This window comes from Homalodisca vitripennis, chromosome 4 (assembly GCF_021130785.1).
Source record: "Homalodisca vitripennis isolate AUS2020 chromosome 4, UT_GWSS_2.1, whole genome shotgun sequence".
Taxonomy (NCBI): domain Eukaryota; kingdom Metazoa; phylum Arthropoda; class Insecta; order Hemiptera; family Cicadellidae; genus Homalodisca; species Homalodisca vitripennis.
In genome coordinates, this window is record NC_060210.1 from 190,707,840 (window position 1) to 190,723,383 (window position 15,544).

Here is a 15,544-nt window from a genome sequence, read left to right on the forward strand (position 1 = left end):
TAGGCTACATCCGTGGAGATGTACAGTTTCTCACGGTTACTGTCTCGGGGCGCACAGCACACAGATATGTGCCGTCACCGTGCTGTAGGCTACATCCGTGGAGATGTACAGTTCTCAGTTACTGTCTCGGGGCGCACAGCACACAGATATGTGCCGTCACCGTGCTGTAGGCTACATCCGTGGAGATGTACAGTTCTCACAGTTACTGTCTCGGGGCGCACAGCACACATATATGTGCCGTCACCGTGCTGTAGGCTACATCCGTGGAGTTGTACAGTTCTCACAGTTACTGTCTCGGGGCGCACAGCACACATATATGTGCCGTCACCGTGCTGTAGGCTACATCCTGTACAGTTCTCACAGTTACTGTCTCGGGGCGCACAGCACACACATATATGTGCCGTCACCAGTGCTGTAGGCTACATCCGTGGAGATGTACAGTTCTCACGGTTACTGTCTCGGGGCGCACAGCACACATATATGTGCCGTCACACTGTAGGCTACATCCGTGGAGATGTACAGTTCTCACAGTTACTGTCTCGGGGCGCACAGCACACATATATGTGCCGTCACACTGTAGGCTACATCCGTGGAGATGTACAGTTCTCACAGTTACTGTGTGTGCCGTGCTGTAGGCTACATCCTGTACAGTTCTCACAGTTACTGTCTGGTGCCGTCACTGTAGGCTACATCCAGAAAGTCTTTAATTGTAACATGGTTTCTGTTCCTATAAATCAGGTTTCATGTTCCTAGTAAGGTGAATGCTAATTAGTGAAATATCACGTTTCATTTTCATATTAAGGTCACTAAAGGGGTGCTCATTAGGTGAAACAGCACGTTTCACGTTCACATTAAGGTCACTAAAGGGGTGCTAATTAGGTGAAACAGCACGTTTCACGTTCACAGTAAGGTCACTAAAGGGGTGCTAATTAGGTGAAACAGCACGTTTCACGTTCACAGTAAGGTCACTAAAGGGGTGCTCATTAGGTGAAACAGCACGTTTCACGTTCACAGTAAGGTCACTAAAGGGGAGCTAATTAGGTGAAACAGCACGTTTCACGTTCACAGTAAGGTCACTAAAGGGGTGCTCATTAGGTGAAACAGCACGTTTCACGTTCACAGTAAGGTCACTAAAGGGGTGCTCATTAGGTGAAACAGCACGTTTCACGTTCACAGTAAGGTCACTAAAGGGGTGCTCATTAGGTGAAACAGCACGTTTCACGTTCACAGTAAGGTCACTAAAGGGGTGCTCATTAGGTGAAACAGCACGTTTCACGTTCACAGTAAGGTCACTAAAGGGGAGCTAATTAGGCGAAACATCACGTTTCACGTTCACAGTAAGGTCACTAAAGGGGTGCTAATTAGGTGAAACAGCACGTTTCACGTTCACAGTAAGGTCACTAAAGGGGAGCTAATTAGGCGAAACATCACGTTTCACGTTCACAGTAAGGTCACTAAAGGGGTGCTAATTAGGTGAAACAGCACGTTTCACGTTCACAGTAAGGTCACTAAAGGGGTGCTCATTAGGTGAAACAGCACGTTTCACGTTCACAGTAAGATCACTAAAGGGGAGCTAATTAGGCGAAACATCACGTTTCACGTTCACATTAAGATCACTAAAGGGGAGCTAATTAGGCGAAACATCACGTTTCACGTTTTAAGTGAGGACGCTAAAAGAGTACTGAAGATGTGAATGAGAATGATGGGATTTATTCGTACTTATTACAATACCAATAAATGTAGGTCTACATCTACAGAGGACTAGGGACGTGGCAAGTAATGCGCTTGAGTGAAGAGAAGTGCCATGCTGTGCTATTTTTTATTTTAAGACGTGAGGTCAGAGATTAGATATCTGTTGTCTCCAGCCAGACGTTCTGTGTGCTGTAACGTGGCCGAATCTCCAGAACTGTAAGCACACACCTCTATTGCAGGATGCGCTCGTTCTACACTCAGTCGAGGAAGAGAACAATGTACCCAACGCAGGTTGTCCCAACTACAAGTAAAAAATTACTTCGTTCTGGATGAATTATTAACATTAATACACCTTCATAAGTTCCAATTAATTAAGGTGTAATCGATGTTTGGTCGGGATTTTGTTTAAAATTTAAAATTTGTAGCTTTTCAATATAACTCTTTTAAGTCGCACACAGTTTTTGTCAGGAGGAGTAACGGGAACTATAATTGGAAAATTTAAGCAGCATTTTTATCAGATTGAAATAATACATTTGTAATATATAAGGTTATCGTTCTAAGGAATGACATTTTTCATCCATTTATGACTTATGGAGAATATTTTTTGTATTACATATAATCAAGAAAATTACATGGTTCAAATAGTTTTCGTAAGGAAATTGAATTTTAAAATAAAAACATGTCATTCTCTCCAGCTATTTTCTATGTACAATGTACGTGGTGTAATACATTCGTATCCATTTTTCGGCAATTTTTTTCGAACCTGGTTACAAGATGTTTCAATATTCTGCTTTACATTTCTACCAGTCCGTGTGTAATAATAAAACAATATATTTCTTGTATTCAGATATGGTCTTTAAAGACTATGACTAAAATTATAAAAATCACGTTCCAACATAAAAACTGATTGCTCCACCTTGATTTCTCTGTACGGAATATTTTACTGGTTGGCCGACAGTGTCAATTTCGATGTCTTTACACGTTTTTTTTTATAATTCTGAACTTCTTTGAGGATTTAATTTCCGTGTAGACAAATGTTTACTTATCAGTCAAGAGAAACAGTTCAGGCAAGAATGCTACTCGTAAAAATTAGGAAACACTAAGAGAGCCAGTATGTTTTGGGAATTTAGGGTGGTGGCCTTTCACTAGATTTGAGGATTGGACCAATACGTTTTATCTTGGAAACTAGTGATGCCCCCACCTACTACTCAGTTAACTAAGCTTTAGACCTCTATGTAGTCAACTTGCTTAATAATTAGTTTGCTTAGAATTAAACCATAATACACCCCCTTCGTGAAGATAGATAAGAATGGATTATATATATATATAGTTATCCAATCAGCATCACCTCTCTTTCGCCGCTTCAGTGAAACTTTACAGGTTCTTCGATGTTCCACTGTCCTTGTTTGCAGCTTCTTATGTCATGTAAACGCTGCCACTTGTGTAGAGCATTTTCCAAGTAATCAAAGGTTATTACGTAATAACCACTTATCAAGCTGCTTGTTTATTATAATGGCTAGTGTCAACCGTATTTATAGGTGTTTATGTGTAGATTGTAGTTTTGGCGCCATCTCAAGATCGTTTAATTGAACTGGTTGTATCGAGAGTCTGCTACGGCACATACTAACTATACACTACTACGCACTGTCCATGTTTATTTTACTTTCATTATGATGATTACCAAGGGTACGATTAAAGACTCGGAATTCGATATAACTCAATATACGTACAGAGACACACCCCTCCCTTTTGGGCTAAAGAATTCAATAAAGTTATTTTGAACTCCCAAAAAAATGTTGGGGTATTTAGGGGTGAGGGGTGGGGGTTGTTTTGTCGAAAATTTTAAATGTAAAAGTGCGGCGTGTTGGCACCTTGTTTGAAAAGTCTCTTGACACAGACCATGTCAAAAAAAATCAATTTATCTTACTGTAAATGTACAGGGTGTTAAAAAAACACTTTAGCAGGTTCTTTTATTGTTACTTTATTGAACAACTTGTTAAAATTCCAAATGTTACCCCAAATAATTGAGAATCTACCTTTCCAAAATAGAATTAAGAAAGTTCAGTTCCAAAATAGTTTCGACATATAACAATTATTTACATTTTGAAAACTAAAAGATGTTTATAACTGAAATATATTAAGTACAACCGTATGGTTTGCATTACACCAAATTAAAGTTCGCAAAAAAAAAACAAAAATTGTTAAATTAAACTTTGACTGGTATATAGGCTTATGTATATTATATTAATGTAAAAACTCTTCCCCTAACGTGTCATCAAATTGTTTCGTGCTCTATAATATTGGTAAATAAGAGAGATTACCGGTTACGTAAATAGTTATTACCACTCTCATGGAAATTTGTAACCGTTTCTGTTAGTAAACCTGTGTCATTTGGGTGTCTGAAAGTAACCAACTATTCAAGGAATTAATTTCTTTGTAAATGTGAATACTTTAAATAGTTTGAATATTTAGTTGGTTTAATAAATTCGCATTTAGAACTTTGCGTATGATCCTCTACTACATAAGTCACTCTGCCAGCATAGGCGTGTGTGCTGTGTGGCGCGACCACATTGTTTATAACCGATCTGTCCTCGGGGACCTTAGCTCATTGATCTTGAATGCTGTTCCCCGCCTTCCACATGTACGGTTTAACGTCTTGTCGACAAGTTTGTTGTTTAACCCATGTTATAGTGGTGTACAGCTTTTAAAATGTACTCCGTTTATTTCAATTGTGTGCTAACTCAAATATCGCATAACAAGCATGTATGTAGTAGTAACTTGTTTTACTACGAAGTAGAATTTTTTAATACTAGCTGTTATCCGCGGCTTCGCCCGCAATTTCGTGTTGAGAAGCAGGGCCATTATGAGCATTTTAGTGCCATAGTCGATTTAGCCTTGTTTTCCCGATTAAGAAAATTTATACATATACGCATGTCTGAGAAGCCTACATCGGTTTGAGGTATTGGGGTTGTGGGAGCACGTAAGCAACATTACCTTTAGTTTCAAATAATTTAAATTTCTTTCAGGGAATACAATCAATGAAACTAGTAACTTAGTAAAACGTTTTTGGAAGACGTGTATTGCTGAATTGCAAACTGAATGTCATCAAGGTAAAATAAGTAATAGTATCACTATTAAAAGCGTTAAAGATTTATTATAACGGATGCGAAACAATTAAACATCAACTCTATGCTATTGGACAGTATAATATTCATTCTAAAACCCAATTATGTCAATGTTGTTGATAATACCTGCATCGTTTCTGAAACTCGTTTTGCATAATGTATGTGACAAAGAAAATCGAAACCGAGGTGACTCGCTGAGGTTAATTACTGAAATATTGTCAATAGAATTCGTTGGTGAAGCGCTGCGTGCAGCCAAGTGTATTACGTAGGTTTGGCCGCCTGATCGTGTTGTCAACAATGTTCCAGTGAGGCTTACGTATTAGTCTTTTATGTAGTAAGTAGTGTGTAAGACAGACAACTCTTGTATTGCTAATTATCAGACTCGCCCCACAGCGATATGATGGTGCCTGAGGTGCAGCAGAAGTGTAGTACGTAGGTCTGGCCGCCAGATCGTGCTATGAACAGTGTTCCAGTGAGGCTTGCGTATTTGTCTTTTATGTAGTAAGTAGTGTGTAAGACAGACAACTCTTGTATTGCTAATTGTCAGACTCGCCCCACAGCGATGTGATGGTGCCTGAGGTGCAGCAGAATCCTTGTGGCCTCGAGCTCTTCTTCCATCTTCTGACCAAATGTCCACGATGCTGGCTAGCTATAGCTTTATTTTTTCTGCTTACATCTTAAAGGATTTATCCGGAGATTTTGCCATTGTTCAGTGATACAAAAAATAAGTAACACCACGTTTCGAGATCTCTTCTTCGGATAAATTTATCTAGAAACGTAGTGTTACTGAATTTTTGTATCACTAAACGACCTCAAATGTCCGGAAAAATCTTGATTCTTCACAATCCTTTCCATCATCAAACGTAAACTTCACACAAAGAAAAGTACATCTTATAGGTCTGCTATATGCAAAGAACCGTTTTTCTATTACTGATATCAAGTCCTTCCGATGTTTAAAGTATCAGGCTATCAAATTTCAGCTAACCACAATTCAAATTTATGTGTTGTTTTCATGAAGTCAAGTTTTGTTGAGATTGTTTAAATTTCAAATGCACCTACATTGATTGGTCTTAAAGATTTGATGTGGCACTTTTTATACTGTTTAACTCCCAGTATTTTTTATAACGAATGTTGCTTAGTTCAGTAATTTGGCCGCTTGGAGTTGGAATGTGGTAGATAGTTTGAGTTTGAGGCTATGTTGGAATTTAGTTATTTTTGGACACCAACCCTTTCTATTGCATGTACGCTTGTTAATATATAAAAGTAACTGTGGGTGGTGAAGGAATATAATTTGTTATTGGAATACTTCATTCTAAATAACATTCTACTAAATTGTTCATGTATACGTCAATCTGAATTTCCCACGGAAATATGTTGGTTAAACGTCTCAACTCAGCAACATGTGCCCTGAGGTGCCTGTTAACCTTTTCCTCTAGGAAGACTCTCAGACTGGGTTACAATGGCTTGTTCGAATAAAAAATTAGTTACTGTATTATTTTCTGGGGCTTTCGTAGTGCAAATTTCCTTAACATAAATTTCTGCGTCGAGAAGAGAGCACTGAGAGTCGTCGGTCTGGGGGTTGGACCGACGGGACAGTTGTGAGGGGCTCTTTCGATCAAGTGTTACCCTCACTCTCGCCAGTGTTGCTAGGTTACTACACAGTAATTTGTGTCACTAAAAATAAACGTATGTTTTCAGTTCTTTGACACAATTATAGTACAAGACACAAAGAGAATCTTGCAGTGGACAGATATAAACTTTCGTTAACTCAGCAATCCTTTTTCTTTTTTTGGATCTAAGTTGTTTAATTCTTACCAAATAGTGGATGGCTTGATATCTTTGAAAACATAAAAAAACTACTTAGCCGAGAGAGCTTTCAAAAGCCTTCGGGAGGCTCTTGATGAGCTGATGACCTGAGGTCGGCAGTCCAAAAGTCCCTTTAGTACAGACTGGGTTTCCCAGATATTTAATATAATATTAGGTAAGTAATGCCTTTTATTTATTTATTTTTGTACTACTGGAAATATAATGCTCAGTGCTTATTGACCAATTGTATTCGAGATTCCAGAGTTCTATTGTGTCAATAAAGAAGTGTGAAGTTTTTAATTTGTACTGTATTTCACCATCCCATCTAGACAGGAAACTCCTTGGTTCAGAACCCACGTTAAATATAAACAGCAATTCTCTTGTTGATCGTGGCTAGTAGTAAGGCACTCCTCGTTCTACAATAACACTTGTGTTCGCCGTACAATGTACTATTGGGTATGTGTCGATGTTTCAAAATAACAATTAGACATTATAATTGCAACAAAGTTTTCTCTTCTCTGCCCCGACTACTGGTGATGCCACTTTAGATTATTGTACTGTTTGCGTTCAGATACGATCGGTACAGTTGTATGAAACTCAACTGAAGTAAACATACTAATAGCCCTAACACTGATCAAACTTTAAGGCGTAAAATATCTTTGTAACAACAGTATTGAAATATGTAATTGGTTGAATTCGATACAGTTTTTAGAACACATTCCACGAGTATAAATATACCAGTAGGCCGTGTGCCGTATAAATTGTGGGAACCGCCGTCCATTCTCCAATATAGTCCTGGCCAAGTGTCAAGTCTGAGGACGATATTGTGTTCAGTCCGCAGGAGCAGGTTTTATCTGAGAGGGAATGTGTATGGAAATAAACGGCGACGGGTGGTGGGGGAGGAGAATTCCCCGGGGCACATATCGCACAAAGCAGCGTCACACAACCTAGAAATCTGTAACAGTCTTTCCATATTATATTCTCAAACTGTGCCTCGCCCCTGTGCTAGGAGGAGGGGTTCACTCTGGGACACATATCTCACAAAGCAGCTTTACACAACCTAGAAATCCGTAATAGTCTTTCCATACTATGTTCTCAAACTGTGCCTCGTCCCTGTGCTAGGAGGAGGGGTTCACTCTGGGACACATATCTCACAAAGCAGCTTTACACAACCTAGAAATCCGTAATAGTCTTTCCATACTATGTTTTCAAACTGTGCCTCGCCCCTGTGCTAGGAGGATGGGTTCACTCAAGGGCACATATCTCTTAAAGCAGCTTTACACAACCTAGAAATCCGTAACAGTCTTTCCATACTATGTTTTCAAACTGTGCCTCGCCCCTGTGCTAGGAGGAAGGACTAGCTCCGGGGCACATATCGCACAAAGCAGCGTCACACAACCTAGAAATCCGTAACATTCTTTCCATATTATGTTCTCAAACTGTGCCTCGCCCCTGTGCTAGGAGGAGGGGTTTACTCCGAGGCACATATCTCACAAAGCAGCTTTACACAACCTAGAAATCCGTAACGGTCTTTCCATATTATGTTCTCTAACTGTGCCTCGCCCCTGTGCTAGGAGGAGGGGTTCACTCCTGGGCACATATCTCACAAAGCAGCTTTACACAACCTAGAAATCCGTAACAGTCTTTCCATATTATGTTCTCAAACTGTGCCTCGCCCCAGTGCTAGGAGGAGGGGTTTACTCCGGGGCACATATCTCACAAAGCAGCTTTACACAACCTAGAAATCTGTAACAGTCTTTCCATATTATGTTCTCAAACTGTGCCTCGCCCCTGTGCTAGGAGGAGGGGTTCACTCCGGGGCACATATCTCACAAAGCAGCTTTACACAACCTAGAAATCCGTAACAGTCTTTCCATATTATGTTCTCAAAGTGTGCCTCGCCCCTGTGCTAGGAGGAGGGGTTCACTCCTGGGCACATATCTCACAAAGCAGCTTTACACAACCTAGAAATCCGTAACAGTCTTTCCATATTATGTTCTCTAACTGTGCCTCGCCCCTGTGCTAGGAGGAGGGGTTCACTCCTGGGCACATATCTCACAAAGCAGCTTTACACAACCTAGAAATCCGTAACAGTCTTTCCATATTATGTTCTCAAACTGTGCCTCGCCCCTGTGCTAGGAGGAGGGGTTCACTCCGAGGCACATATCTCACAAAGCAGCTTTACACAACCTAGAAATCCGTAACAGTCTTTCCATATTATGTTCTCAAAGTGTGCCTCGCCCCTGTGCTAGGAGGAGGGGTTCACTCCGGGGCACATATCTCACAAAGCAGCTTTACACAACCTAGAAATCCGTAACAGTCTTTCCATATTATGTTCTCAAACTGTGCCTCGCCCCTGTGCTAGGAGGAGGGGTTCACTCTGGGGCACATATCTCACAAAGCAGCTTTACACAACCTAGAAATCCGTAACAGTCTTTCCATATTATGTTCTCAAACTGTGCCTCGCCCCTGTGCTAGGAGGAGGGGTTCACTCCGGGGCACATATCTCACAAAGCAGCTTTACACAACCTAGAAATCCGTAACAGTCTTTCCATATTATGTTCTCAAACTGTGCCTCGCCCCTGTGCTAGGAGGAGGGGTTCACTCCGGGGCACATATCTCACAAAGCAGCTTTACACAACCTAGAAATCCGTAACAGTCTTTCCATATTATGTTCTCAAACTGTGCCTCGCCCCTGTGCTAGGAGGAGGGGTTCACTCCGGGGCACATATCTCACAAAGCAGCTTTACACAACCTAGAAATCCGTAACAGTCTTTCCATATTATGTTCTCAAACTGTGCCTCGCCCCTGTGCTAGGAGGAGGGGTTCACTCCGGGGCACATATCTCACAAAGCAGCTTTACACAACCTAGAAATCCGTAACAGTCTTTCCATATTATGTTCTCAAAGTGTGCCTCGCCCCTGTGCTAGGAGGAGGGGTTCACTCCTGGGCACATATCTCACAAAGCAGCTTTACACAACCTAGAAATCCGTAACAGTCTTTCCATATTATGTTCTCAAACTGTGCCTCGCCCCTGTGCAAGGAGGAGGGGTTCACTCCGGGGCACATATCTCACAAAGCAGCTTTACACAACCTAGAAATCCGTAACAGTCTTTCCATATTATGTTCTCAAAGTGTGCCTCGCCCCTGTGCTAGGAGGAGAGAATTTGCTTTGGGCACATATCACTCAACCCAGAAATCTGTAACAGAAGAGATTCAATTGTGCGCCTGATGAGATCATGAGATCTAAGTGCACCTCTTTACCTACATTATTCTATATTGTAGTTTTGAGTGTCAGAGATCGATGTCAAAACAATTAAATTTTAACTTAACTAACCATTCTCCAGGAGTTAAAGTCTGTGACAGCGTCATATTTTAGACGCACCGAGGCACATACCGCAGAAAGAAGCAGTGTAACATCACCTAGAAACCTATAACAGTTTTCCCTGCGACCTATATGTCCACCCTCCTGCGACTAGCTCCTAACCTAGTAGGATGGATTTGCTGAGACATACTACATATCAGAGTCAAGCATTCACTTTTGGACTTGCATAACTCATGTATTCGGATATCTCCTGTACTATCACTAGTTTGTTTTCAAAATAAGTGGTTTTCCAATCATATGACAAAAATTGTATCGACAATATACGCTAAAAAACGTCATAAGCTATTTTCAACGCTCAACGTTAGAGTTGGTTGGTAGAATCTGGATTATTCTAATATTTCGGCGTAAAAATAAAGTTTAAAATTGTTTTATTCATTTACTTCCATAACATGGTTATGTTTGCTTTAGTTTCTGTAACACGATGTAATTTCGAAGCTTGAACGTTAAAAAGGTATTAGTTTTGTAATAAATGAAATATTTTATCCTATTTGAAACATCCTGTTTGCCCAATAGGTGCAAAGTGTGGAATGAATTCTAACCATATCTCCTTAAAAATAGGGTAACAGCTATCACACTGTTTCAGTAATGAACTTGTATTTGCGTGTGTAGTGAGAGAGAAACTAAAGATTAGATAAGGGTTATCGGGTGGCCTCTAACTAGTCTGTGTAGGTGAAATGAACTCAATTCGTAGGACAAGGGAACTCGCATAGGTCAGACCAGACTTTACAGGCCAGGTGTAGCATGTGCGTTGGGCAAACATTAGTATTGGCATTGTCAACAATCGTGAAGTCAACTAGTAGGACAAGGGACCTCGTCGCATCGTCAGACCAGACTGTACAGGCCAGGTGTAGCATGTGCGTTAAACAAACATTAGTATTGGCATTGTCAACAATCGTGAACTCAACTAGTAGGACAAGGGACCTCGTCGCATCGTCAGACCAGACTGTACAGGCCAGTTGTAGCATGTGCGTTGGGCAAACATTAGTATTGGCATTGTCAACAATCGTGAAGTCAACTAGTAGGACAAGTGACCTCGCATCGTCAGACCAGACTGTACAGGCCAGGTGTAGCATGTGCGTTGGGCAAACATTAGTATTGGCATTGTCAACAATCGTGAAGTCAACTAGTAGGACAAGGGACCTCGTCGCACCGTCAGACCAGACTGTACAGGCCAGGTGTAGCATGTGCGTTGGGCAAACATTAGTATTGGCATTGTCAACAATCGTGAACTCAACTAGTAGGACAAGTGACCTCGCATCTTCAGACCAGACTGTACAAGGCCAGCATGTGCGTTGGGCAAACATTAGTATTGGCATTGTCAACAATCGTGAACTCAACTAGTAGGACAAGTGACCTCGTCGCGTCGTCAGACCAGACTGTACAGGCCAGGTGTAGCATGTGCGTTGGGCAAACATTAGTATTGGCATTGTCAACAATCGTGAAGTCAACTAGTAGGACAAGTGACCTCGTCGCGGCGTCAGACCAGACTGTACAGGCCAGGTGTAGCATGTGCGTTGGGCAAACATTAGTATTGGCATTGTCAACAATCGTGAAGTCAACTAGTAGGACAAGTGACCTCGTCGCGTCGTCAGACCAGACTGTACAGGCCAGGTGTAGCATGTGCGTTGGGCAAACATTAGTATTGGCATTGTCAACAATCGTGAACTCAACTAGTAGGACAAGTGACCTCGCATCGTCAGACCAGACTGTACAGGCCAGGTGTAGCATGTGCGTTGGGCAAACATTAGTATTGGCATTGTCAACAATCGTGAACTCAACTAGTAGGACAAGTGACCTCGTCGCGTCGTCAGACCAGACTGTACAGGCCAGGTGTAGCATGTGCGTTGGGCAAACATTAGTATTGGCGTTGTCAACAATCGTGAACTCAACTAGTAGGACAAGTGACCTCGCATCGTCAGACCAGACTGTACAGGCCAGGTGTAGCATGTGCGTTGGGCAAACATTAGTATTGGCATTGTCAACAATCGTGAACTCAACTAGTAGGACAAGTGACCTCGCATCGTCAGACCAGACTGTACAGGCCAGGTGTAGCATGTGCGTTGGGCAAACATTAGTATTGGCATTGTCAACAATCGTGAACTCAACTAGTAGGATAAGTGACCTCGTCGCGTCGTCAGACCAGACTGTACAGGCCAGGTGTAGCATGTGCGTTGGGCAAACATTAGTATTGGCGTTGTCAACAATCGTGAACTCAACTAGTAGGACAAGTGACCTCGCATCGTCAGACCAGACTGTACAGGTCAGGTGTAGCATGTGCGTTGGGCAAACATTAGTATTGGCATTGTCAACAATCGTAAACTCAACTAGTAGGACAAGTGACCTCGCATCGTCAGACCAGACTGTACAGGCCAGGTGTAGCATGTGCGTTGGGCAAACATTAGTATTGGCATTGTCAACAATCGTGAACTCAACTAGTAGGACAAGTGACCTCGCATCGTCAGACCAGACTGTACAGGCCAGGTGTAGCATGTGCGTTGGGCAAACATTAGTATTGGCATTGTCAACAATCGTGAAGTCAACTAGTAGGACAAGTGACCTCGCATCGTCAGACCAGACTGTACAAGCCAGGTGTAGCATGTGCGTTGGGCAAACATTAGTATTGGCATTGTCAACAATCGTGAAGTCAACTCGTAGGACAAGTGACCTCGCATCGTCAGACCAGACTGTACAGGCCAGGTGTAGCATGTGCGTTGGGCAAACGTTAGTATTGGCATTGTCAACAATCGTGAACTCAACTAGTAGGACAAGTGACCTCGCATCGTCAGACCAGACTGTACAGGCCAGGTGTAGCATGTGCGTTGGGCAAACATTAGTATTGGCATTGTCAACAATCGTGAAGTCAACTAGTAGGACAAGTGACCTCGCATCGTCAGACCAGACTGTACAAGCCAGGTGTAGCATGTGCGTTGGGCAAACATTAGTATTGGCATTGTCAACAATCGTGAAGTCAACTCGTAGGACAAGTGACCTCGCATCGTCAGACCAGACTGTACTGTACAGGCCAGGTGTAGCATGTGCGTTGGGCAAACGTTAGTATTGGCATTGTCAACAATCGTGAACTCAACTAGTAGGACAAGTGACCTCGCATCGTCAGACCAGACTGTACAGGCCAGGTGTAGCATGTGCGTTGGGCAAACATTAGTATTGGCATTGTCAACAATCGTGAAGTCAACTAGTAGGACAAGTGACCTCGCATCGTCAGACCAGACTGTACAAGCCAGGTGTAGCATGTGCGTTGGGCAAACATTAGTATTGGCATTGTCAACAATCGTGAAGTCAACTAGTAGGACAAGTGACCTCGCATCGTCAGACCAGACTGTACAAGCCAGGTGTAGCATGTGCGTTGGGCAAACATTAGTATTGGCGTTGTCCACGTACACCAGTAATGAGTCTCAGTGTAGGTGGTCTGTCTATTGTCAGTCTGGTTTATCGTATTTTATGTTTTTGCTCTCTTACTTAATTGTTAATGCCTTTTATATAATTTTACTTTGTTTTACGTGAAGTTCTATTGTGTAGGTCATAGAATTATCCAGAAAGTTGTCAGGATTCTTATATATAAATAATTATTAATTTTAAATTTTGTTTTCTAGACGTATTGTTTTATTATGTTTTTGTTAGCAATATTGTCTAAATGCGATTAGTTAGTTTCTTTAACGTACACTTTTAATTCTTATTCAAGCAAAAAGGTGTAGACCGTGTCTAACTTATTACAAAATTCAATATTGTACACACTGAGTACGCGATAAGGAGCCTCCATGGACAACTTACATTACTGTACAATAACTAACTGTCTAACTATATTACATGTAGTCAAATTTGTACTTTTATGTTTTACAGGGTCTGCATTTAGATTACAGAACATTTCAAGAAATTTTGCCGCTTATTATATGTAGAACATTTTACTTAAGGGTTGATCTACGCAAAGAGTGTTCAAGTTTATTTTCCCTTAGGAACACAACTGGTGTACCCTTCCTTACAGACTTTACGTCATAGCTTGTGCTCATGGTATGTAAACAGCACTATACTGAATGCCGAGATAGGTTTCTGTCCCTTAGGATTTCTCCGATGCTTACTTACGCGTTCGCCCTTCAGCATGTTCCCAATGTTGTGATCCCCACGATTTTGCTATTTTATCCATATGTAGACACTAAATACTGGAACCCTATCTGGAGTTCAGTTCGCTATAAGAGATCCTGCACTTAATTTCGCGTACGAATCTCAGCTTTGATCAAGGAGCTCGTTTCATTTCATTCTTTCGTTGTAAATTTTGCAATTCATGTATTCGTGACACATATTTGGGTTTCTCGTTTTATATTATAAAACCTTTCATAAATATTCACACAATATTGAGAGCAATCGATTGAGCGATGTTTGGGGGGTATTGTCAGGTAATCATTAGTGAACTACTGACTTTTACCGCAGAAGCTGAAGTGACTTTTAGGCCTGTAAGTGCTGTTTATCAAAGAAAGAAAGGTTTGTTTGGTATGTTTAGAGTTGTTATATAACATAGAGTATTTAAGGACACACGAAGTCGAAACTGTATTCAAACCGGCTTGTTAATTGGAAAAAATTGTTTGAGATCAGTAAAGAACCAATGATTCCTCTATAGACTTGGAGTCTACGAACTTCCATGTAGTTGTGGTTAAGTTTACACTGGTGAACTGAAAACGTTTATTATCTACCCTAGTTCTTAGCAGAACAAAGTTATAAAATCAAACACACAATACATTTGGACAAAACGTAAGACCCTGCATAAATCCCAATACACGTTTGATTATTCAATTTTGGAAAATCAAATAAATATTGTTATGGTAACCACGATTTTAGTCAAACATATAAAGCAGTAAATCTGTAGATTTTAATCACATTTCATTAATTTTATTTATGCCTTGTTAAATACGAGGCAGTTTCTAAAGTGCGTATGCATTTTATGATAATGAATTAGTTCAATTTTATTTCTTGAACATATGTATTTAAAATCATAGGACGCAGGTCTCCAGAACTTTGTTTTATAAAACTCCTCTCGTATTAAATTCTACCAGCTTCTTCTTATTGGAATATAATACTTGATTTATAAACAAACACTCCGATAATGGTTGAATTTTATTATTGTGAAGTCTTTTCGTGTTCCAGGAATACATTAAGGCCTGATTATAATGTTCCTTGAACACGAAAGGCCCCACAAAAATAAAATTCAATAATTATTGGAGTAGTATCACTAGATAAAGGAATACGACATTTTCCAATATATAATTTTTATTTTGTGCAAGGCCTTTCTGAATCAAAGATTCCATCATCAGGCACTTCACAAATTATCAAATGTTTACATTTTTGTAATAATAATTAATTTTATAATAACATATGGTAAACAATTTGGATGTATGGTTAGCCAGTATCAAATATTTAATCAGAATTTAATTTTAATTTTTTTATAAATTGAGATGAGAGTAAAACTGAATTTTGAATTGGTCCGTCTTCATTATTGATAATTTTTTCTTGATTTATGGTAATGTAA